The 26,411-nt window shown below is 32.8% G+C and overlaps 1 pseudogene; it reads right to left on the minus strand.

Moving 5' to 3' along the window:
• LOC120270323 lies at window positions 1-1,594 on the minus strand (annotated as a pseudogene).
• Window positions 1,595-26,411: the final 24,817 nt, after the last annotated feature.

Here is a 26,411-nt window from a genome sequence, read left to right on the forward strand (position 1 = left end):
TTAACTGATTATATATGCGTACCATAATTGTACTCTTGTGTAAAATGGAACCGGAAGTGTTCCCTTGGTTAAAACAAGGGCAGTTTCTACTCCCCCAAGCATGTCTTTCTTCACTTTCTCAGCAATGATAGCAGGAATGCTTTCCTAGTGCATAATAAGATGCAAGTTAAAGTCCATTAATTATATATTAAACAAAAAGAGGCTCAAGCCACTCATTGTCCCTGAAATGTTTGCTTAATTTAATCCTCAAATCACCTAAATTCAACAATCTTGTGTTTAGATTCAATTAAGATGACTTGTACATGTGGCCCTAGAACTCTAAGTTAAAAATAATAAGTATAATGTTATTTATATGCAAAATCTGTAATATGATATTGATGGGCACAATAAAAATGAAGTCAGTATAATACCGACCTGTGGAACCTTGTTTTGCTTTCCATAAGTAGCTGTGCTGAAAAATGTCCAGCACTGTGACAAGCCGTTATGAGATGGGAATAGTTTGCTAGTGTTGTTAGCCATCCAAGAAACTGAATCAATACCCTTCACAAAAGCCCCTTCAAAAGTTGAGGAAGTGCCCAGATAGCACTCAGTTCCAGCCTTTGCAAAAACTAAAGACTAACAGTTGAGTAATAAAAACAACAACTATAAGAATAGGTTGAGTTCATTCCAGTTTAAGGTTTGTGCATACCTTCATTTGTCTAGTCAATGAGGGTAAGCTAGAAGAAGAAAGCAGACGGTTTGCACATTTTCATGTTCACAACAAAATCTAAAATGTATTCGTCTGTTAGGCATAAAAAGAATGCATAACACTTACAGATATGAAATGCAAAGTTTGAGATCATCTTGGTTTAGCTTCAGAGGAAATTCAAGCTTGAATTTGTTCATGGATCAATTTTTTACCCAATACATACTAATACAACTGATAAGCAACAGCAGACCCCAATGCTAGGTGGTTTGGCAAGGTTTTCACAAACAAGAGGGGGCCCTTATTCCTCCATCTAGACACCCAAAACAGAAGACAATTTAAAAAGGGTCCATACGGTACTGAATAGAAATGTAGTTTAAACCTCAAAGGTTTGCATTGATTCCTCTAAGTACATTGCAGCAATGGTAGCACACCTCAACACTAGGCTTGACAATTGCATACCAAGAAGCACTATCTTGGCATGAAATTGAATGAAGAACATTTTATGGTTCATCCTTTTAGACTTATCATCCCAATAAGAAGTTTTAAGGAGCTTGAATTCAACGTTTTAAATAGTTAGATTGACAGAATTATATAGAATGAAAGCAAAGATTGGATACAGTAAAGCTTTAACTAATAAAGCAAACTTTAACTTAGCCATTTGGATTATATGATTCAAAGGTTTCATTTCTTCAAAAATGAGTTTGTGGTAATCATTTAAAAATGACAAAAATAATGCATTCTGATGAAAAAAAGGGGGGAAATATTCAAATTAGTTACCAACTTACCATTATGTGCGATCACAATTGCATCAAACTGGCCATGTAGTTTTCCTTTCTTGCTTAAATGCCACCTCCCATTAAATGGATCAAGCTGACTAGTCCAACATGGTCTCACAATATTGACCATGGTTTTCTGCATTTGAATTGGAATTGCAATTTAGAAAAATATAAATAAGTCATACTGCACAGTTACTGACAAAATTCTAGTACAAATAAAAAGAATGAAAAAAAATGTACTCAGAAATAGCCAAACAGTAGGAGAATGTAATATTTCAGATGCTGAATACTTAAGTTGTAAAAAAAATGCTAAAAGAAAAATATCAAATAAATTTATTATGGAACAGGCATCAAATACACACTGACACACACAACTATACTATGTACATTTTCAAATGTGTTATTTTCATATTTATGAATCTGCATTCATTCAAGTTGTGCTTGGATTGAGGAGAAAATGGATGAAATGGAGGAAAGAAGAAAAATAAAGAAAAATGATTAAGGAAAAAACACAGAACTTTAGAGTAATAACTTTCGCTCATTTGCTTATCACAAAACTTCTTTCCTCATCCAAATAAACACAAGAAAATTCTCTCTTCTTTTCTTTGATTTTTCTTCAATTTTCATCAATCCAAAGGTAAGTTCAATGTCTCATGACTCAGGTGACAAAAAGGTGAACTGTGTAAAACCAAGGCACTATAACTGGTTAATAAATAAAAATAAAAAGCATGCAAAATTTCATCTACATACTTTTGAGGCATGAGTTATCTAATACTTGACAAATAGAGATGTGTTTATTGCATAGGTATATGATAGGAGAAAATAAGACATCTTTGACATTCATGAAAAATTGAAACTTTGGGTTTTGTTTGGTCCTTCGGATGGAAACTTGTAGATCTTGAAGTTCTAGGGTTGTATGCTTGTTGTGGGCTCTCGGCCTCTTCTACCACAATTTCACTGAAAAGGAGAAATTCAGAACTATAGCTCTTTTCCTAAAGAGGAAAGCTTCCTTTTAGATGGTATTACTCGTGTTGCCATGTGGTTTTCTTGTCCTTTGGTTTGTTTGGTTAATCTTCTGAAAATTAATTACAATTATTTTTTATTTTTATTTTTCCAAATTAGTTGTCTTCTCCCTTGGATGATTATCTATATCTTTTTCCCCTTGATTTTTTAGGTTTTATTTTGAATTTTTTGGTTGGGGATTCCTGATTTATGATTTTCAGGTCCTATGGTGTATAGATGCTTGTATTGCTCTCTATCTACCAGAAGACACTTGCTTCCTTGGATTTTTGCGGTATGGATTGGATCTCCTTGTTCTTGTTTCTTTTTTTCTTTTTTTATCCGAAAATGTAGTTCTTGTTTCTTTTTTTCTTTTGTTATATTTGAGTTTTATGCAAGTTTTATGAGTAATACATTTGGTTCAAAGTGTGATTTTTTTTTTCTTTGGTAAATTCATCCATCAAAAGCGACTCGGATATCTTGATTAGCTATGGGTATTTAGTATCATTTATACATCAATTAAATTGAATTGGTGGAGTCATGTTAGATATTTTCTTGCCCTCTCCTAAAACAAAAAAATTATAAAATAAAAATTGGACTCTTTCTGTGTAGTTAGTAAATGTAGAAATTTATGTATATGTTTGCTCTCTCATCTTATAAATTAGAGTTTCGGGAGTCTGGATAATGATGAGTTTAGTTTCGATCTAACGTGTTATTAGAGATCGATTATTATTATTATTATTATTATTATTATTATTATTATTATTATTATTATTATTATTATTATTATTATTATTATTTATATTTGATGTAGCTAGCCAAAATAGACTAGTAGGTATTAATGGAATGTATTAGAGTAACTAATTGAATCTAAATAACATGTGTTTAGAAGAAATTAGAACATAAGAATGAATATCAGCAAACCATATTATAGCAAGGCACAAGATAATTAATTGCACACAACATATTTGTTAAATGGAGCTCACTCGAAAGAGTTCAGTTTAGGACATCGGAATTAATAATGCGAATGATATCATCGGTATATAAAGACAACTAAAAGACCACAAACACCACCACTGTTTCTCTTTATCTCATCCTGGAATTGTTTTCATCTGGTATATGATGTCTATTGTTTTGCCTCATCGTTTGAGTTCGGGGTTACATACGCTTTCGGGTATGTTTGCTTAGCTTGCAATATCGGGGCATCAAGCTTATGCCGACTAAGAGAGAAAGAGAAAGAAAGAGACAAGAGTGTCGAGAATAGGCTCGAGAGAAAAGAAGAAAATTTGAAAAGAAGGTCCAACTCCCATAATGCCCGTATATATATATATATATATATATATATATATATATATATATATTAATAATTGTAAAAAAAAGGAATTGTTTGATTAAAAGAAGTTAGTTGTTAAAATAAAGAAAAATGTTGAAGAGTTTGAAGTACTGGTGGATTATCATATGGACGTGTGTAGGGACAAGATATTAAACAAAGTGAGCATGTGGGTTATGATTCAGTTAATTTCAGTTAGTGCATGAATGATAATACTATGATTGGATTATCATTTATATATAATCTTTATATAAAACAAAACTGATTGATATTTCCACTCAATTGGGTTTTGAGCTTAATGTCATGATGATATCACTAGCATCAATATTAGTCAAACACTTTGTTTATTTATATATATTTATAACTGAAAAAAAAGACTTTTCATGGTAATGTTGTATATTTTTGTTAACTTTTTTTTCTTTTTTGTTTGAAAATTGTTTATCTGCATTGTGTTCATATTGCTTCATTAGTTTATTGAAAAATAATAGTAGTGGCATCTTTTTCAAACAATCTTGCATTGTGTTCATATTGTTTATCTTTTTATTATTGAAAACAATGGGAAATGGTATGAGCAATAATTATATTAATCAAGGTTCATTTGCATGGTAAAGCGGTACTACTTTCCCAAGTTCCTGTATATATTATCTGCATGTATGTGTATATATTATCTTCATTTGGACTAGATTATGTTTATTTATAGGGAAATGGGACGAAAGCGTGTTGCATCATATTTTCATTCTAATTCTAAGCGAAATATTTCTCCAACTCCATCTTCTCGTCCATCTATCGGGAAAAGTACCTTTTAAATCCCGGAGAACTACGAGCTTAGGATCTCATTTTTCAGCTACTCATGGGCGTACAGGTTCTCGAGGCTCCTTGCAACATGTTGATACACGAGCCTATATTCCAAAAATATGTCCCACCTCCAAAACAATGAGGTCCCACCCTCATCGACGAGGCCCCGATGATGTTCAAATGAATCACGAAGATGATTACTGACTCGGAAACAGATGAATCCCTTGAGGAGGGATGCAGAGGCACATGATGGTGGCAAGATGCGGAAAAACTTTCATCATCCCGTCCGACCCTACGATGAAGATTACTTATTTATTATTTTATTATTATATAGGTTTTATTGATATATTTAAACCTTATAATTTTTCTTTTTGTAGTAAGAAATCTGTGCTTGATATCTTGAAAAGAATTATAAAGAAGTACTACACCACACCTTGGAACACATGGAAAAAAGTGTCCAATGATGGCTACCTATGTTATTGGCAATAGTTTCAGGTATATCTTTTTTTTAAGTATTTTTTAATTAGTTTTTTTTAATTTATTAATTTCTTATAAATTTAATTATCTATTGTAGTCCCATTTTACTTGGCAACCGCATGATGTTGGAGAAGTGGAAAAAATGTTTAACAAGAAGGCTGCTGAGTGGTTGCGGAGAAATCTAGGTCGTGCTCGGGAGAAGCGAAAAAAAGACCCAGAATGGATTAGGCACAATGCACGGGGAGCAGGTTGTTATTGATTTGGAATGATGCAAAAATATAAAAAAATCTTGTGAGAAGAATAAAAAGAGCCGGCGATCAGAAACGAGGGATCTACAACAATTTATCATGGTGGTTCCATCTCAATGATTGAACATAGAGATAGACTAGTAAGTTTTTTTATTAAAAAAATTTTTGCTCGATAGAAATTTTTCATTTTTGCTCTCTATGATTGAACATAGAGATAGACTAGAATGATAATAATATGATATATATTTCCTCGCTATTACATTTCTCGAATTGATGCCTTGATTAATTAATTCTTTAGCATGTTTAATTAGAAGTTTCATTGAATGCATTATGAAGTATAAACAAAGAAGTAGGTGCTCAAAACAGTGCATGGTTTAGCAAAACAAATAATTCAGCAATCTATTAACTGTTTGATTTAATGTATGACTCTTGTCCCATGTTGCTCACATTAAGACTGTACAAAAAAAACATGTTCTATTATTATTTAACTCTCTTAAAGTCCAAACAAACAACAAGAGTTGTTGCCTAATGCTTGCCATTCCTGTTTCTTTTTATTTATTTATTTATTTATTTTTGGGATTGTTAATTATGTGAAAGATATTTTTTATTCTGAAAGATAATGTGAGCTTAAAGTTGATGCATGATGAGTGGGATATGAGTCATAAGTGTGGCTCTTTTTTGGTATTTTGTTTTCTCTTGGTAGGACCATATGAGCTCATTGTGCATCTCCTCCTAGCCTTTCTAAAGCACAAGTAAGAGCACATAAGATCAAAACTAGTGCATGTAGGGAATTGTCCCTAAGCTATAATTCCTATAAATGAAACTCTAAAACTAAAAATTAAAAGATAGAGAGAATGGAATGAATTTTGCCACTAGACATTGAGTACTAAAAATTAAAAGATAGAGAGAATGGAATGAATTCCTCCACTAGACATTGAGTGAGAGAGTGAGAGAGAGAGAGAGAGAGAGAGAGAGAGAGAGAGAGAGAGAGAGAGTTGAAATTGAGTGCATGAATGAATTGAGAGGTTCCAAATGCTCATGTGATAGCGTATGCAAGGATTTTAATTATTTTATTAAAAAAACTAATTTTATTATATATATACTGTTTGATAGAAAAATTGAAAGGGTGCACATGATAATGAATTTAAAATTTTTCATTTAGATGCAACCACCATGGTGTCCTTGGTTTCACAATTTTGCTCAGTAAATTTTCATTTTTTTTTTCTTAATATATACATTTAAAATTTTTCTACTAGCTAACTATTTACACATGTATATATGTATATATATGTATATATATATTTTAGGAAGCCAAATTAGGCCGCAAGGTATCCATGGTGGAGGCTTTTAAAGAAGTTGAAATGATGGGAGTTGGAATGAGCAGGAGGCCCAATTAGCACATGTATGTGTAAAATTAAATTTTATTCTTAATTACTTAATACTTTGTTTATCATAACATATAAATAATGACTAACTTTATATTATGTAGGAGAAATTTGTCAAAGCTCGCTAAGACGTATTGGCTAGAGAAGGCCATGGGGTACAAATTGATGATGATAAACTATGGTGGGACATATTCGGGGTTGCAAAAAATCGATGTTATGGCATGGGAAACCTTGTTGAGGAGATAGCTTCTGATTATTCTCATTCGTAATCGCAGCGGTCTACTTTGGGAACTCAACAATCTATGCCTTCTATGCCTCCAGAGGTTATGAGTAAGTTGGAATTTTTAGAGAAAGCATACAAGGAGCAGAAGCAGCAGAACCAGTACATCATTTCTCTATTAGAATCTCGAGGTATTCAGGTAAACTTTGAGAAAACTCCTCGTACTTCTCATGCTCCTGCCAGGACCGGAGAGTTTGCTTCCCATGCCCCTCACACTTCAGAGGATGTTGAACAACCTCAGCCTATCGATGATATTGCAACTAAATGAATGTGGTGTTTTGGATTATTACATTAGATACTTGGATTATTACATTTTGGACTATTACATTTTGTATTTGTTTGTTGTATTAGATGTTTGAACTATTATATTTTGTAATGCATTGTTATTCTAGATGAATGGTTATTTTGAAAAATATTATAAAAGTTATTATTCAGGATTGTAAATTAGGCTTTAAAACAGGTTTGTGAAATAATTAAAAAATTATTATAAATAATCATGGTTATGAATAATTAATTTGTGACATAATTTGCGACAATAAAATTGTGTCGCATAATATCTCACTGAGACGCAACACAATTTGCAACAATCAAAATGTGTCTCAAATTTTGTTGCAAAACATCGCACATATTTGCAACACAATTTGCGACACAAAAAAGTTTTGCGACAAACAAAATGAGTAACAAAATTTGTTGCAAAAAGACTCAATATTTGCAACACAATTTGCGACGCGTAAAGTTTTGCGATAATTAAAATAAGTCGCAAAGAATGTTGCAAAAAGTCTCAAATAATTACAACATTTATTGCGACACAGAAATTGTGTTGCAATAAATTGTCGCATATCGTTGCAAATTGAATGGCAAATATTGTTTCAGAAGATCCATGAATTGCGATGAAATTTGCAACGTTTTTCATTTTGTGTCACAAAATCTGCGACACAGTCTTCAAAAGTGTCGCAAATATTTGCGACATCTGAAATGCGACACATTTTATTGTGTTGCAGATTATGTTGCAAATTGCGATCTGCAACACATTTCTGATCTTTTGTATCGCAAAAATGTGCCGCAAATTGCATTTTTTGTTGTAGTGCTGCATAACTCTCATCAGATTAACAAAATCTTTCATACTCGGAGAACCAATGGAATTTTCAATACAAGTTGTTGTAAAAAACCAAATTTCTCCCGGAGAGAAGGACAGAGCTATTGAGTATGTTACATTCATGATGCCAGCAATCCTCTAATAACAGATTGTTTTCATAAATTTCATCACCGCCAATGAATATTGTGATCAAGTATTAACAATTTTCTCACCAAAAATAGTTTTCAGAATCTCAAAAGAATTTGCTTCTTCTCTTGAAAATCTACACTTTATTGTAAGCACTGGAAAAGAATATTCCTTAAAAATCTTGGCTTTTAAACTATTTTGGTGAAGGGCACATGGGCATCTCTTATTGGTTGGCCAATTGACTTTCTTTCTTTTCTTTCTTTCTTTCTTTCTTTTGGGTAAATGAGGCATGTTTCGTTTTATACATAGAGTGATGCTATATGCACGAGATAAGTGTCCCGAACTTGTCGCTTGAATGAGTAGGATGCTACATTTCTCTCCGAGTCGACGTGAAAACGGTTAAAGAAAAAACATACTTTCCCACCCCCTCTCATTTTCATCTTTACACCACTTTCTCAAGATCGTAGTCTCATGTGACGTTTTCAAGACAAACTCATCGCCGCTTCTTCTAGCTACTCACTTCAAGACAAGGCTTCATCATCCACGTCATAGAAGGATCTTTTGCCTTATCAGTCAATTCACCATTCCATCAACATTAAGTGTTGTGAGGTTGTGAAAAAGCTATTTTCTTTTTGTGGTTTAGATTGCTATGTTTTTAATTTCCATAATGTTATGATTTGTTTATGTTCAAACTTTATTAATTTTTCACTCCACCATTAATTTTTTAGATTAGACCAAACATGAGCTAAAATTAATTTATGACAAAGCATTTGTTTTTGAAGTTGTATATTTCCCCTCTTTTACTTTGTTTAATTTTGTTATCACCCTTACATATCTGATTTTTTGCAATTTGAAAGAATACTTGAGCATCGAAGTGCATGATATATGGTTAAAAAAGTGTTTTTGTAGCATGATCATTATCTTGTGTGTTTGTTCAATCACTTATGTATATGTTCTAATTGTGACTGTAAATAATGTTGTTTTTTTAACATTTGAGGATGAGAAAATTATCTTAAAGATTTGTTTAAAAAGCCATTGTTTTGTCCTCTTATTCAATCATCCTTGTCATTATAGCTACTTACTACTTCAAAAAGTTTTTTTTTTATTTTTGTATAGTGAAGTTTGGATTATCAAGAGTGCTTAGCTTTTATTTAAAAATAAGAAATTCACAGAGAAAATGGAAGTTTGGATTAAAAATGTTAATTTTAGAATTCATTATCATGTTTATTGAAATGTTTTCTATTTTTTATGACTTGTTATGATGATATATTTAATTTATGTTACACTTATGTTATAGTTATTATTTGTCTATTAACATAGATCGGAATCAAGAACGGCATGGCAAAATTGGAATCTAGGCCTTCTGAATAAAACAAGAATGAGATAGAAGGTGGGTCTTCTGATTTAAAAAATTTAAATAAAAACAAAGAAAAAATTAGCACAGTTGGAAGATTCAACATGTGAAAAGGTTATTCTCGAGGCAGGCATGATACTTAATTATAAAGGAGAAATTTAAACCTCTATGTTGAATATGCTCAGCAAGAAGGATTTGGCATTAAAAAAACAAGCACAAGAATAGAAGATAATGGCAAATTGAAATATTACACACTTACATGTGTAAGATATGGCAAAAGAATATCCACTATATAAAAAAAAATTCAATCCAAGGCCATCCACTAAAACAAATTGTCAAGCCAAATTTAATGTTATTGTTGGCAATGATGGTGTTGTACTATTTATCATGTCCATTTGAAAGATATTCATGCACTAAGGCCACACAAAAATCACATTTTCAAAAGTGCAATAAAAAAATGGATATGTCAAAAGAAAGCTTGAAGTAATTAATCAACTGGGTATAAGTTTAATCAAGAATTTTCATTCCTTAGCCATTGAAAGCAATGGATATGAAAATTTACCATATACTGAAAACTATTGTGGGAATTACCTCTCGAAAGTAAGACAATTCAGACTTACAGTTGGGGATGTGAGGCACTTGGTAAATATTTTGATTGCATGCAACGGGAAATCCAAATTTTTTTCATCTAATTGATATGGATGAAGAAGGTCCCCTAAGGAATGTATTTTGGGTAGATGCAAAATCTATAGCAACCTATGAATCTTTTAGTGATGTCATATCATTTGATACAATGTACTTAACAAATAAGTATGATACGAAAATTTCCCTTTTTATTGGTGCAAATCAATACGGACATACGGTAATATTCTGATGTGGTTTATTATCAAAGGAAGATACAGAAACTTATATTTGGTTGTTCAAACTTGGTTGGAATGCATGTCAAAGCAAGGCCCTAAATGTACTAATTACATATCGATTCATGGCTATTCAATGTGAAATTAAGACAAATTTTCCAAATTCACACCATCATCTTTGGCTTTGGCATATTATGGGAAAGGTTCCCAAAAAGCTTAGAGGGCTAACTGAATATAAACCAATAAAAACATTTTTGAAGATATCGTTCATGAGGCAGTGGATATTCAACAATTTGAAGACGCTTGGTTAAAGATGATAAAGGACTATAATGTTGAAAACAATGAATGGCTGAATTTTTTATATAAAAAGCGGCAACGGTGGGCTCTTGTATATGTTAGAGAAATTTTTTTTGGTTGGAATGTCTACTACTCAAAGAAGTGAAAGCATAAATTCTTTCTTTGATGGTTATGTTAGTCCAACAACATCCCTATAAAAATTTGTGGAAGAATTTGAGTATTGAAAAGTAAAATTGAGAAAGAAAACGAATCTGATTTCACTTTTTTTTAACTAAAATTTCTAGTGCTAACTGATTGCCATTTTAAGAAGCAACTATAGGAGTCCTATACAGATGAAATTTTTAAGTTGTTTCAAGATCAACTGAGAAGGATGCTATATTCTAATCTTACAATTATTAGGTAAATGGGACAATATTTACTTTTCGAGTCACTGATATTTTCAGAGGAAAAGAAACCAACTTAAAAGACAAGTGGTGTTTGATTACTATCACAATGGGATTGATTTTGATATCAAATTCTCATATTGTTTATTTGAGTTTAGAGGAATTATTTTCAGACATATATGTAAAGTTCTTATTGAGAGGAATGTCAAAAGATTCCATCTCGATATATTTTACCTTGTTGGATAAAGGTGTTAGGGTTGGAAGCCTAAGTTGGTATTATATGACAAGCAAGGAGATGAAATGACATAAGAAATGGTGACATGGCAAATAAAGTGACTTGGTAAACAAAGTGACAAGGATGATGTCATGGAAAAGACTCTTGATGATATGGTGAAAGAAAATATGAAGGTTAGAAATTCAATATAGGAACTTATATTTGGAGGATCTCTCAAGAACTCATATGGAGCTATCTTTGGTAGAAGCTTATATTTAGAGGATCTCTCTCAATGAACCAAGAGGAGAAAATATGTTAAAGCTATCTTTAGTAAGAGCACCAACCTTGGAAGATCTCTCTTAAGTAGCAAGAAAAAAACATGTGGAGAATATCTACACAACTATCTTTGGAGAGGAGATCTATTTGAAGACATAATAATATCTATGGTCACAAATATTTGATGAGATCAAAGGTATATTTAAAGAAGCTATATAAGGCAAGTGGGTTGCAACTTCAAGAGCAAGCAACAAAATGATGTGGCAAACAATGATAACAAGGATGATAATGTGGCTAACACATGGTGACACAGCAAGTGATTAGGCACATGATGATTATGGTAGAAGAATATAATTGGAGAATTTCTCTCAAAAGAATCATATGAAGAAAATCTATCTTTGGCAAGGAGCATCAAGATAAAAAAAGATCTCTCATGAAGAGCAAGTTTATCTTAGGTATGATTTCATCTATTTTCAGTAAGATCCAAGATGATGAAATCTATTTTTGGTGAACTTTTTTCATAAGAGGTCTATTTCTAAAGAAAGAAATAATTTTTTGATTAGCAAAGATCATCATTAAGATTGCATGGAGCTTAATTTGGTATGAAGGTCAATTATGGGTGGAGCTATTCAAGGATACAAGACATATATGGTGAGATTTGATTGAAGATTGAAGACCCAAGCTTGGACGATTAAAGATCATGCTTGGAAGATATTGAAGAGCTAAACTTGGATGATAGGATATAAAGATTAGTAACAATATATTGAAGACCAAACTTGGATGAATGAAGATCAAGTTTGATATTTTGTGAAGATCAAATTTAGACCAAGTTTGGAAAGATGATCGGGAGATCTTTGGAGACCATCTTTAGTGAGATGGATTTGCGCCTTAGTGGGTGCAACCCTCAAGAGAGGGACTGATAAGTGCTTGGTCTAAGTTTGTTGTCCTTTTTTATTCGGGTTTGTTGTCCTTTTTTATTCAAGTTTTTAGCTAGAGCATTGATTTTTTGTATTTAGTGTTGAAATTTTCCTTACTTGTAGAATACTTCTTTTGTATGTCTCGGTGAACCTAAGGCCAAGCACTTCTGTAGCATAGCACTGTAGCATGTACTGTAACATCACTGTTCACAGTCGGCCGAGAAATTAGAGAAACAGAGAATCCACACGGCGTGTGGAAATTCCGCACGGGCGCGTGTACCGTCCACGCCCGTGGAGTCGCCCGATTCCAGCCCTATTTAAAGCCGATTCAGCCCCGATTTTGGTATTCTTTTTCTCCATCTTTTCTCCAACTTGAGAGAGAGCTTCGGCTAGGGTTTTGAGGGGTATTGGCTAAGGCTTTGGAGAGGTTCTACGGCTCCGACATCGCGCGTCATTTGGAAGAAGGTTATTGGGAGAGCTTTCGTCAGCATCGATCCGGCGAGGTGTATCCTAGGCCGGACAAAGGATCCCTTGCGACGAGTAGAGGACTCTCCATAAGACCATCGACACGACCAACGAGGGGGTTTCGTTATGGATTCATTGCTTTTACATTCGATTTCTTTGATTGTACTTAGCTCCATGGAGAGCTAAACCCCTAGTGGGTACTTGGGTGATTGTGAACCCTAGGATGTATTCGTTTCATTGAACTTCTTTATTACGCTTTCAATAAATTGATGTTTATTGTGAGTTCCAACCTTGAATGCTTGATTGTATGAACATTTCCCCTAGAGTGACACTAAGGTTGAGAGTTCTTGTTGGTAACCTTGTGAGTGAGTGACACACCACGAGTGTTAGACAAAGCTAGGTTGGAGAGGGTTGAGAGGGTGAGTCGAGAGGTACAGGAGTGTCCCATTTCCCCTCTGACGTGATAGATTCTACCTCCGTTCCTCGAGTTCATTGCGGCCATAATAGAGTGAATGGTCTAAGGGATGAATCTCCGCTGGGGCTTAGTTGCGCCTGCAACGGAGTGAAGCGTTGAGGGGATCTTAGTATCTAGGGCTTAATTGTGGTTAGGGACCTTTCACCTGGACCAAAGGGTTAGGTCTATAATTAGGAAGAGATATATCACCTGGAATCCCTAGAGCTCATTGCAACTTTATTCTAGTGCGAGGTTGAGAGGTTATTTAATCTTTCCTCCGGGACATGAATAGAGTTAGGCATAGTTGACCTTAGATTTGGGACTATGTATGTAAGGATTTCCACGACTCACCATTACATTGATTAGGAAGCATAATAGAGAGTTCTTGCACTTGAAGCGATTATCCTAGGTGAAACATCATCCAAGTACCCCATCTTTATCGATTGCCTTACCTCCTCCTTACTTTTGCTCTCTTACTTGTTGCTTTTAATTGTTGAGAATTGAATTATTGTCACACTTATCATTGTTGATATTCCACATAGCTAAGAATCGAATTAAGTGTCTTTACTCCCTACTCCATGTGGATTCGATACCCACTCACCCGAGATTATTACTTCGACAAACCCGTGCACTTGCGGGATATACGCAAGGGGACCTTGTCAGGGACTTGCTGAGATGACATGAGAAAAGAAGTAGTTACAGGCAGAAGGTGCTCAGGACAATTCAACTGCTAAGAAGTGAACTGAAAGAACCGGGAGGGTTGAAGGTGTAGCAAGTTTGGTTGCAATTAGGCTAGAACTCACTTAGGATCAGCAAGGTGGGCGGCATTGTAAGTCCAGTTACAATAGGAGTTGCAACATCTAATTTTAAAAAGTGTCCAAGTTAGGAAGCCGTGGAGAAATCTAAAAGAGAAAGGTTTGATGTGTATAGGGACGTCCATATAACATACCCCACTTTGAGATCTAGAATGAGCCACAAGTGAGAGACCCTAGTATACTTGTAGAGAAGAGTGGGCATCGGGAAATCTAGAGAGGGTTATTCTTTATTGTGAGATATAGAGTGAGTGTTGTAACTCTTCTTTCTTTTCTTCTTTTAGTTAATTATTTTCTCCAGACTTGACCCCCAAGACATAGGAAAGGTTGTGCCGAATTGGATAACCAATTATTGTGTCTCCTTTCTCTTACATGATTGATTGTATGTGAGTTCATTACTTGTGAGGTTCAGTGAAAAATTTTCACACATCTACCCCTCCGGAACTAACAAGTGGTATCAGAGCTTGATCACCGTTTGTTGCTTTGGTTTCAAAGCCGGTGAGGTCCAAGTAGAGTTCTGACAATGATCACAAGAGAAAGAGCATTCGTTACATAACTACCGCTACTCAACGGTTCAAACTATCATTATTGGAAGACACATATGAAGGGTTTCATCAAATCCTTTAATGAGAGTGCATTGACCATGGTAGAATAAGGTTGGTATCCTCTGATTAAAGTAGATGACAAGAAGTATGGAATCATGAAGAAGAAGAAGAGTAGATGGAGTCTAGATGATATAAGCAAAGCAAAGCAAATGCAAACGGGAAGGCACTCAATACTATTTTTGGAGAAGTAGATGAAAATCACTTCAAATATTTTACAACTTGTGAATCGGCAAAGGAAGCTTGGGATGTATTTCAAAGGGTGCATGAAGATATGAATCTTGTACGTATCTCAAAACTTCAAATGTTGACCACCAGGTTCATTAATCTCGAGATGAAGAAAGATGATACTATTGTTATATTCAATACCAAATTGGTGGACATAGCAAACCAAGCTTTCCAACTCGACAAAAGATACTCAGATCAGAAGCTTGTCTAGAAGACCCTTAGGTCCCTATGGAAGAGATTTGAAGCAAAAGTGACAACTATAGAAGAAGCTCGAGACATCATGACTATGTGACTTGGTGAGTTAATATTTCACTTCAAGCATATGAGATGAACCAAAAGATGGACAGAAAAAAAGAATACATGGCGCTAAAAGTAGAAGCTGAGATACAAAGGGTGTTGTAACAAGCTAAGTTACAACAGGAAGATGACCATAAAGATAAAATTGCTTTACTGTCCAAAAGGCTACATGAGATGTTTAGATAATACTGAATAGGGAACAGAAGATTCCAAAGAGAAGACTTCAAGGAAAAAGAGAAGAAAGGCGAAAAAGACCACAATAAGAGAAGCAGAAATATCAAGTGCCAAGAATGTAGTGGTATTTGCCATATTAGAAGTGAGTGTTCTAACACCTTGAAGAAGAATAAAAAGTCACTAAAAGTCACTTGGAGTAATGAATCAGATGGAAGCCTGAAAGAAGATGAAGAAGAAGCAGAAGATCTAACTAGTCAATATATCAGTTTTCCTGCAATATTCTCCAGAAAATCCAGAGGAGTTGCAAATTGTGTTGCAACATCAGAAGCAACATCTGATGATGGTGATAGTAACTGTAAAGAGATAAGCAATAAAGATTTTCTTGTTGGGTATGAAATATTGCTGAAGAAGTTTGACAAGATGATATTGTACAATAAATGCCTTGAGAAAGAGAAAGAAAATGTCAAGAAGAAATTAGGAGAATGTCAAGAGAAGTTGAGCTATGCTAAAAAGACCACAGAGTCCATGAACAAAGATAAAGCCAAGCTCGATGAGATGTTATCAGTTGGAAGACCAAGTAAAGCCTGACAAGGCATTTGGTATATTGGAGAAACATCAAGAGTCAAGAAAAATGATTGAGGAGTAGTTTTTGTTAAATCATATGCTTAACAAAATAAAGAAGTAAAGTAAAACAAGATGTAAAGAAGTCAAAGAGAAGATGTATTTGTCAAGGCTAATCATCAGTAAAAGAAGCAAGAGAAGACGAAGTCTAGAAGAGAAGTCCTTACTTGCTTTCATTGTGGATAAAGTAGCCATCTGACCCAAGTGGAACAAGTTGAAAGATGATTTGAAGAATAGGAAAATCATTAGATATGAGTAAAAAACTATTAGAAGAAGAATTAGAGGAAAGATGATTGTAATCAAGAAGATGTGGATTTGAAAAGAAGATAGGATGAGAGAAAACTCAGAAGAATCAATTAATGAAAATAAGAAGTCAGAAGTGGTGAAAAACCAAGCTATTGCAACATCACGTTACAACCAAAGGCTCATTGACCGGGGACCCCAAAAGTCAACAGGTAGGACACCCTTATGGGTGAAAAAAAATCATGATCTTTGTGATGAATGTAAAAAACAAAAGAAAATAAATAAAGGAGTAAAAATATGATAGAAAGAAATAGAAAATTATAAAAAAAAGGAGTAATATATACGAGTAAAAAGAAGGAATCTAAATTTTTGGAGGGAAAACAAAATCAGTTTCTAGATACATAAAGTTAAATTTGCTGGAGTTTCAAAAGGGAGCAGAGAAAAAAAAGACTAAATTTGAATATGGAGTCTTCAAGATCAATCCCAAAGCAGTAGAAAGCGTGATGCAAAAGATGTTGCAACACAGGATTAAAAAGCCTAGAAGAAAATCATTCTTAGATCCTAAAGTTGAAAGTTGAAGAGCAATCACCTAGCCAAAAGCCAGTGAAGAAGAGTAAGAAGTCAGTGAAGAAGGGAAGAAGAAGGCGTCTACCCCAAGCAAAGGTAAGAAGAAGAAAACTAGCAAAGATTCTGAAGCACTTGGTTGAAAGAAATTCAACCTAGATGAATTCATATTTCATAACACAGTAAAGGAAGCTGAATTAATATATGAGTAGTTCAACTCATCTTAGCTATCCAGTGCTAAAATTATAGTTGCAACATAGGATACAACAAGCTAAGGGTAAAACAGTAACTACTATTAAGAAGCTGATGATTTCTATGAAATTGTTTTCACTTGAAAAGAGGATTGGTTTGTCAGTTGCCAGAGTATCACCACACCACCATTTGTGGAAGAAGATGAAAGTTTAAGCCCTAACATTGAAGAAGAAGAATGTGAGAATCTCTTGAAGACCTTGAGAGGTGACAAAGAACTCTTTTTGCAGAACTGATGCTCATTGCAAAGCAAAGCAAACTATTCAAGTCCGTCTAGAAGTTTTTAAGCAGATGAAGTAGGGAGATTACCAACAGTCTTAAAGAAAGGGGGATTTACAAGATGAGTTGTAACCATATATGCAACTACAGAGGAAAGACTTTGGCATCATCAACTAAAAAATGGGAAAAAATCCATGGTTGAAAAGGCTCTGCAAATGACTAGGTATTTGATGTTATTTCTTGATGTCATTTGCAAAGATGTGAAGGAGGTCTGTTATGAAGAGATAGTTAGTTCAACTACTAGTCTAGAATATAGGAGGGATTACTCAAGGAAGTTACAACCTGATTTGCATCAGACAATAAAAGATCTTTGCCATTATTTGCCACAAAGGGGGAGAAGATTGAAGACTATAGACTGACTTAGTATTGTTATCTTGTTCAATATTTTTATACTCATTAGTTACAGTTTGTGTTATATTCATGTACTTTATAATATCACAACTAGATAAAGCATTAGTCTTGTAAGTGTCAGTTGAGTCATGTCCAAGTTCTAGTACATGTTGTAATTGGGTATTGTAACTAGTGTCGGTCTGGCAGAAGTCTAAAAGAGAAGATTGTGTCAAATAATGGCAAAGGGGAAGATTGTTAGGGTTGGAAACCTAAGTTGGCATTATATGACAAGAAAGAAGATGACATGGCATAAACAATGGCGACATAGCAAATGAAGTGACTTAGCAAACAAGGTGACAAGGATGATGTCATGGAAAAGACTCTTGATGATGTGGTAAAAGAAGACATGAAGGCTAGAAATTCAATATAGGAGATATATTTGGAGAATCTTTGAAGAAATCATATTGAGCTATCTTTAATATGAGCTTATATTTGGAGGATCTTTCTCAATGAATCAAGAGGAGAAAATCTATTGAAGCTCTCTTTAGTAAGAGCATCAACCTTGGAAGATTTCTCTTACAGAGCAAGCAAAAGGTATATGGAGAATATCCACACAACTATCTTTGGAGAGGAGATCTATTTGAAGACACAATGATATCTATGGTCACAACTAATTGATGAGGTCAAAGCTATATTTAAAGAAGCTATATAAGGCAAGTGGGTAGCATCTTCAAGAGCAAACAGGCAAATGATATGGCAAACAATGATAACAAGGATGATGATGTGGCTAACACATGGTGATACAGCAAATGATTAGGTACGTAATGATTATGGTAGAGAATATGATTGGAGAATTTCTCTCAAAAGAATCATATGAAGAAAATCAATCTTTGGCAAGGAGCATCAAGATAAAAAGATCTCTTGTGAAGAGCAAGTTTATCTTAGGTATGATTTCATCCATCTTCGATAAGATCTAAGATGATGGAATCTATCTTTGGTAAACTCTTTTCATAAGAGGTCTATTTCTAAAGAAAGGAATAACCTTTTGATTAGCAAAGATCATCATGAAGATTGCATAGAGCTTAATTTGATATGAAGGCAAATTATGGGTGTTGCTATTCAAGGATACAAGACATATATGGTAAGATTTGTTTGAACATTGAAGACTCAAGTTTAGATGATTAAAGATCATGCTTGGAAGATATTGAAGAGTTAAACTTGGATGAGAGGATATCAAGTTTAATAACAATATATTGCAAACCAAATGTGGATGAATGAAGATCAAGTTTGATGATTTTGTGAAGACCAAACTTGGACCAAGTTTGAAAAGAAGATTGGGAGATCTTTGGAGACCATCTCTACTGAGATGGATTCATGCCTTAGTGGATTCAACCCTCGGGAGAGGGACTTGTTGAGGTTAATGTGAGAAAGGAAGCAGTTGCAGGCAGGAGATGTTCGGGACGAGTCAACTGCTATGAAGCAAACTCAAGGAATTGGGAGGGTTGAAGTTGTTGCTAGTTTGGTTGTAACTAGGCTAGAAATCAGTCAAGATTAGTTAGGTGAACAGCGTTGGAAGTCCAGTTGCAATAGGAGTTGTAACATCTAACTTTGGAAGGTATCCAAGTTAGGAAGCCGCGGAGGAATCTAAAAGAAGAAAGTTTGATGGGACGTAGGGATGTCCATATAACATACCCTGCTTTGAGATTTAGGATGAGCCACAAGTGAGAGACCCTAGTGTGTGGGTCAAGGAGAATGTGCATCGAGCAATCTAGAGAATGTTATTCCTTGTTGTGAGAGATAGAGTGAATGCTATTACTTTTCTTTTGTTTTCCTTTTTTAGTAGATTGCTTTATCTGAACTCAGTTCCCCAGACGTAGGCAAGGCTGTGTCGAACTGGATAACCAATCGGTGTGTCTCCTTTCTCTTACATGATTGATTGTGTGTGAGTTCATTACTTATGAGGTTGAGAGAAAAATTTTCACACATCTACTCTTACCGAACTAACAGAAAGATATCAAATGTAGGCATAATAAAAACAATAGCAAAGTAACCCAGTGATTATTTTTATGTCAAATAAGTATATAATGTATAAAAACATCAATAACTATAAAATAATAAAACATAAACAATGAAAAAAATAAACGACAATAACACAACAAACTAAAAAGGTTGAGAAAAGACTTAAAAAGGTTAAAGAAAAAGTCATTGAAACATGAAGAAAAGACTATTTCCCTAGCTGCCACTACTTTTTATTGTCAAAATGGCAGTAGGACCATCAAAGCATGGGTTTAGTCTGCCCATGGGTACTGACCTGGCATTTTTAATTTAAAAAATGGTGAGTTTTTACACTTTGATCCCCTTTAATCTTTTATAATTACTAAAGTAATTCATTTGTTGTTTTTAATCTATTTTTTAAATTTATTGCTTTTCTAAAATTTATTAACTTTCAAAAAATATGCTTAATTTGAAAAAAAAATTATTATTTTTCTAATGTATTGATTTTCCTAACGTACAGTCAAATGGGTTTTTTTCATCCTACTACTTTGATTGGGTTTTTTTTCTTACTTTATTATTGTTTTTATTACTTTCTTGATTTTGTTAATGGTGTCTTTTATTTCAATTATTTTGTTGCGTTGTTGTTGTATTTTTTTATTATTATTTATTGTTTGTGAGTATTAATGTTTTGTTCAAATATGTACCGATTTGTTTTAAAGATCACTGGGTGGGGCCGTCTTTTCTGATAGCCAAGCCAAGTCTAGCCTTGCCATCACTGTAGTGTCCGTCGCCGCCTCCACCACCACCACCATCACTGATCACCTATGTGGGTACAAAACATAGGCGGACCTACATCATGAGAAGTGGGGTCTATGGACCCCACTTTTTTTTAAAAATAAAATTACCTTATATATATATATATATATTTCTCATATATGGCATGGAGCCATGGACCCATCATCCATGTTCGATTTACTTTGACTAATTGGCTGAATATTTTGTCACATAAATTGGACCCCATAATAATTCAGTCCAACAACTCATTCATTACTTAAACCCAGGACTGTGGACCCCATTTTAAGTAAATATTTTAATGATTTTGTCATTTTTCATTATTTTTTTCAAAACCCTTTTGACTATCTCAAAAGTTTAGTATGTCCTAGTTTTGCATTTTTACTTTACCAAGTTGGCAAGTTCAGCGGAAGTTAAGCACCAGCGGTCCAGCACCTGCATTCTCCAAACAATTGCCATTTGAGCATCTCTCTTCTCATCTATAAGGCATAAGCTCACCACCAAGTGACCAAGGTCCAAGATTGAAGATCCAAGCCAGGAAAGCCTCCAAGAAGTGGACTTGATTCTTGTGCATGTTGGTACTTGATATCCATCATCTATGGTCCATGGACTATGGCTTTGAATTTCTTTGGATCTTTGATCTTGTGTTTGTGGTTGAAATTTTTTATGATTGTGAGTATATGAAAATGAGTGAACATCATTATTTATGATATCCCTAAAACCTAATTATCTTTGATTTTGTATTATTTTTATTATATTTATTGCATTGAGCCAACCTTTCAGAAAGTTGGAAATTGCTTTGAACCTGCTTGTGTAGTTGTGTTGCCCTTTTTTAATGTAAATTTATATGTTTGAATCAATGAATTTCATAAATCATAATTGTTGTTTGTTTAAATTGTTCGATTAATGAATTTCATAATTGCTTGTGTAGTGTGTTGCCCTAGATCATGATATTATTGAATTTATTGCTTGATTAATGAACACATAATTTATAGGCTTATAATTTATTTGTTCAATATATTAATGAAATATGCATCTACTCATAGGTTCATAATTTCATAATTTATATTTATATTTATATATTTATATTTGTGTTAGCAGTGAACTATGTTGAGATATAGGTATAATTTTCATTCATTTTGGGTTAAGGCTAGTATCTCATATAAAATATAGGTGTAATGATCTAAATAGTCCTTCTATTTTTTTACTTTTAATATTTAGTCCCTATAGCATATTTAAATGAGCCATGCCAATTCTTTTTTTTTTATAGTTTAGAGTTAGATTTTAGGGACTAAAATGGCTAAATTAAAATTGTAGAGGAATTAAAATGTTACATTTCAAAGTAAAAGGTCTAAGAGAGTAAGTTTGGAAAAGTAGAGAAACTATTTAGAGAATTAAATTTAAAGAAATAATAGACTGGAAAAATAGGAAATAACCATATAAACATTCAAGTATTCATAGAATATAAAAAATAAAAGAAGAAGTATAATTACAGAAGAACTACACTCTGAAAACCCAAGCCAAAACCTTAGAAGAAGAAGAGCGTGAATGAAGGGAAATGTAAACCATCTATTTAAAAGGCACTAAAACCCATTATGTGACGTCCGTATGTGATGATCCCAAGGCAAAGCATTAAACAAAATGTTGTGATTGGGGATTGAACCGTCGTTCCTCACCGTATGACCATACCCAACATTCTCACCAACAAGGTTAACATTTCTTAAAACTAAAATTATGGGTATAAATATATTGTTTAAATCTCTAAACAGTATTTCTCCAAATTATCTTTTTAGTCCCTTACTTAAAATTGAAATCTTTTAGTCCCTTACGACGTTTAAGTGAGCCATGTCAGTCCCCCTTTTTGATGGTTTAAGATCAGGGTTTAAGGGGATTGACATGGCTAAATTAGAGTTTAAAAAATAAAGACTAGAGTAAAAAATAAAGAGACTAAAGGGTAAATTTGAAAAAGTAGAGACTGTTAAGGAAATTATACCTATATATACACATATATAGATATGCATTAATTATAAAAAATAAAAACGTAGAACTAAATGTTACTCTACTTAGTTACATTTTATTACTATATGTTGTTATTAGATATTATTTTTATTGATAAAACTTTACACATTTTTAATTTATTCGATTACTATTGGAATATTAATACTAAAGATATGGATTTAGTTTTTATCTTGAAAATGCGAACAAAATTTTTTTTACCATGTATTTTATTTTTGTGTACTGCTAATTTATGTTACTAAATAACTATGAAATTTTTAAGTTAGAATTTCCAATTAGATATTCTGTTAGTATTCGATTTTTAAAAAATAAGGCTAAATGATTAAGTTGTTATAAAGATATTATATATATATATATATATATATATATATATATATACATATCATATTCGTTTAATTGTATTTGTTCTAAATCCTAAACTTAAATTAGATAGTTTGCTTACATATTTAGATGTTTATTATAAGTTCTTAGCATATAATTGCATTAGACGTGGCCATTTTGAACCGAACCCATGGAACCGAATCGGAACCGAACTGTCAAAAATCGACAAAACCATAATTGTCCAAAAATCGGAACCTGAACTTTCATACAAGGTTCGGTTCGGGTTTAAAAATTTTAAAACCGTGAAACCGGTGGTTCCACCCTGCAGTTCAACCAACGGTTCAGCCAAAGATTCCAACCGGCGGTTCAACCTCCGGTTCAAGTTAAATCAAATATTCATATATATATATATAATATAAATAATGACATGAATGATTAGGTTTTTATTTTATTAATAGTAATTAATTAATTAATTACATGTTTAAAGATATTTTAAATAAATAATTAAAGATAATAACCAAATTGATTATTAATTAGGTCTGATTCTGAACACTTGATTAGTCAATTAGGTTTGATTCATGACATTTGTCCGACTTAAATCAAACTTTGTCACTCATGCAAGAAGATAAACTATAATTAATTGATTATGCTACAAATTATTAGTAACAAATTAAATATGAATTTATTAAAATAATTTAATTAATGAGGAGTATTTAAAAGTTAAAAGAGCCTTAATAGAGATCAATCTCAATTTTTAATATTAATTGAATTGCTGGTTTACATTGCCTTTGAAATAGTACGATGAAGAGCATGTATAACAAACCAAACTTTGTGGCCTTGAGTTATAGCATGCGAGACATTTGCAAGGAGACATATTAACTATTAAGTATTAACAATATAAATGATTGGAGGGTAGAGAACTTAATATGATATATATATATATATATATAACTAGTTTGTTTTTGTGATTTATCACTTATCAAATTAATCTTTTGAGAGGAAAAAATCAATTCTTTGGAAGATTTTCCTATTATTTTTATAATTTAATATATATGAGTGAGCAAATTTAATTGTAAACTATATATTTTTGTTTTATAAAATGAATAGATCATGAATTTATATAAAATAAACATGAATATATATATATATATATATATTCCAATATATAGATAAAACTCCCAAGATTTTCAATTTGAAAACCATGTAACTTATATCAGTATACTAGAAACCAAAAAGAAAATGAAAAAGAAAAAAAATGAAAATAATTCTTAGAGAAAAACAAATAACATACGTGTACATTAAAAATAATAACAACAAATAAATGAAATATTGAAACCTTGGGTATACTGTATAGTGTATACCTACTTGGCTACTACCCTACTACCATTAAATTCTTGTATTTTTGTGTTCATTTAATTTGAAATATTAAATTATTTAGTTTAACAAAAAAAAAAAAAATTGAACCGTTTGAATCGCCAAACCGGAACCGTTGAACTGAACCGCTAGAACCGAAATCTGAACTGAACCGGAACCGAACCGCCAAGAACCTTGCTTAGACAGTTCGGTTCCAGTTCAAGGTTTTTTGAACTGAAACCGGTGGTTCCTAAACCGTGGCCATGTCTAAATTGAATAGACTTTGATTATTCGTATAATTAAATTGATATGTAGACATAAGTAATTTGTCAGCTACACAAATTTTTTAATTTTCGTTAAATTTCTTTGTCCTTGTTTAATTTTAATAATTTTGTATTTAGTGATATTTTACTTATTTTTTCCTACAATTCTTTATTATTGTTTAATTTTTTATTTTACATTTATGTTTTTATTACTCATTTTGGTTTGATTTAATTTTCTTATAATAATATTTGGATTTAATGCCGAAGAATAGGTGCATGAGTGATAACTCCGATGCACTGGGGAAAAAAAAAACCGTGCCACTTTTGGTTCCTCGCACATCCAAAACGTTATATAGCTAATTTAATCTGAGTAGTAAATAAATTAAGTGTAAGCTATTTATTTTTTAATTTTTTGAAATATTTTGAGTTTTTTAAATTCTTTTAGTGTATTAAAAATTATTTTTATTATTTTTATTTTATTATTATTATTTTTTTAAAAAAAGTTCTTGATTTGTTTTTTATTCTCTTGTTCTTAAGAACATCATCACACAGTAACATGGGTTGGTTGGTTAGAGTGCTGGTTCTTGAATCGATGGGACCAGCCCCAACTCACCGATTTGGGTGGTCCCCCGGGCAAGGTGACCTGCCGGACCAATCAGCCAATCAGACCAGCTCGTGCCAATCTATATTTCCAACCCCTTACTCCATCTTGATTTTATTTAATAATCTTATTTGCATAATAAACATTATTCAGGAGTATAACACTCATTGCTACATCCCTGCTTGCCACCATCTATGACTACAGATGATGGTAACTCTTGCATTTTCATTAAATTTTCAGAGAATCATAACACATGGATAAAACAACTAATTCACAAGTTGAAGACTAAGAATGCTCACCTCGTCACCAGGGACGGAGCCAAGAATTAATTTTAAAGGACCAAGTAAAAAAATCAAGAGGTGTCAAATAATAAATTCTTATAAATATTTTTCTAATAATATAATTTTTTATATAGCATATATATCAATTTGTAATAAAGTCAAGGGACGGGCAAAGAATAGTCTTTTGTAAAATTTTCTTGAAAATTTATTCTTAAATTATATATACTAATTTATAAACAATCAGAACCATGACCTTCCTTTCTGGCCCCTTGTTTATTCTTTGATTATATCAAATAATTTTATTTGCATAATAAACATTATAAACATTATTTAAGAGTATAAGTTTGTCAAATAAAGAGTTAGCATTGCATCAAATTGGGGAAAAAAATATTGCATTAAATTTTAGTGTCATATATATATATATATATATATATTGTGGGGCATGTCTCTCCCTCTCTTTATTCTATATATATAGGATCAAAGTGGCGGGCAGGGGTCATGGCCCCTCTTTACCCACTCTTGGCTCCATCACTATTCAAGACCATCCATGGAGAAGTGCCCTTACCATAAGAATAAGTTTATGACATTGCCTACTTCTCAACATGTCCCTAGTCACCTTCCCATTGTTGTTAACTTACACCACCAATGAGTTCATTAGTTCCTTATACCAATACAATATTCCATGCAATTTAAACATGTACCCTTCCGGTGGCCATTCTTCTTACAATGAATATAACTTCACTCTTATCAATATACCCTTTATGTTTCTTAAATGGTTTTCCATTTCCAACCATTATTCTTTTAACATCATATATTTTAACTAGTATAACATTAGTCTTATCTCCGTTTCTCATGCCCATTTACACTTTTCTTTATTTTGTTCACGTTTAAGACCATTCAAAAAGCCATGTTAACTCTAGGCAGTGGATCCATTACGAAAATCTAATTCCTATCACAATCATAACTTATATTG

This window comes from Dioscorea cayenensis, chromosome 10 (assembly GCF_009730915.1).
Source record: "Dioscorea cayenensis subsp. rotundata cultivar TDr96_F1 chromosome 10, TDr96_F1_v2_PseudoChromosome.rev07_lg8_w22 25.fasta, whole genome shotgun sequence".
NCBI classification, from domain to species: Eukaryota; Viridiplantae; Streptophyta; class Magnoliopsida; order Dioscoreales; family Dioscoreaceae; genus Dioscorea; species Dioscorea cayenensis.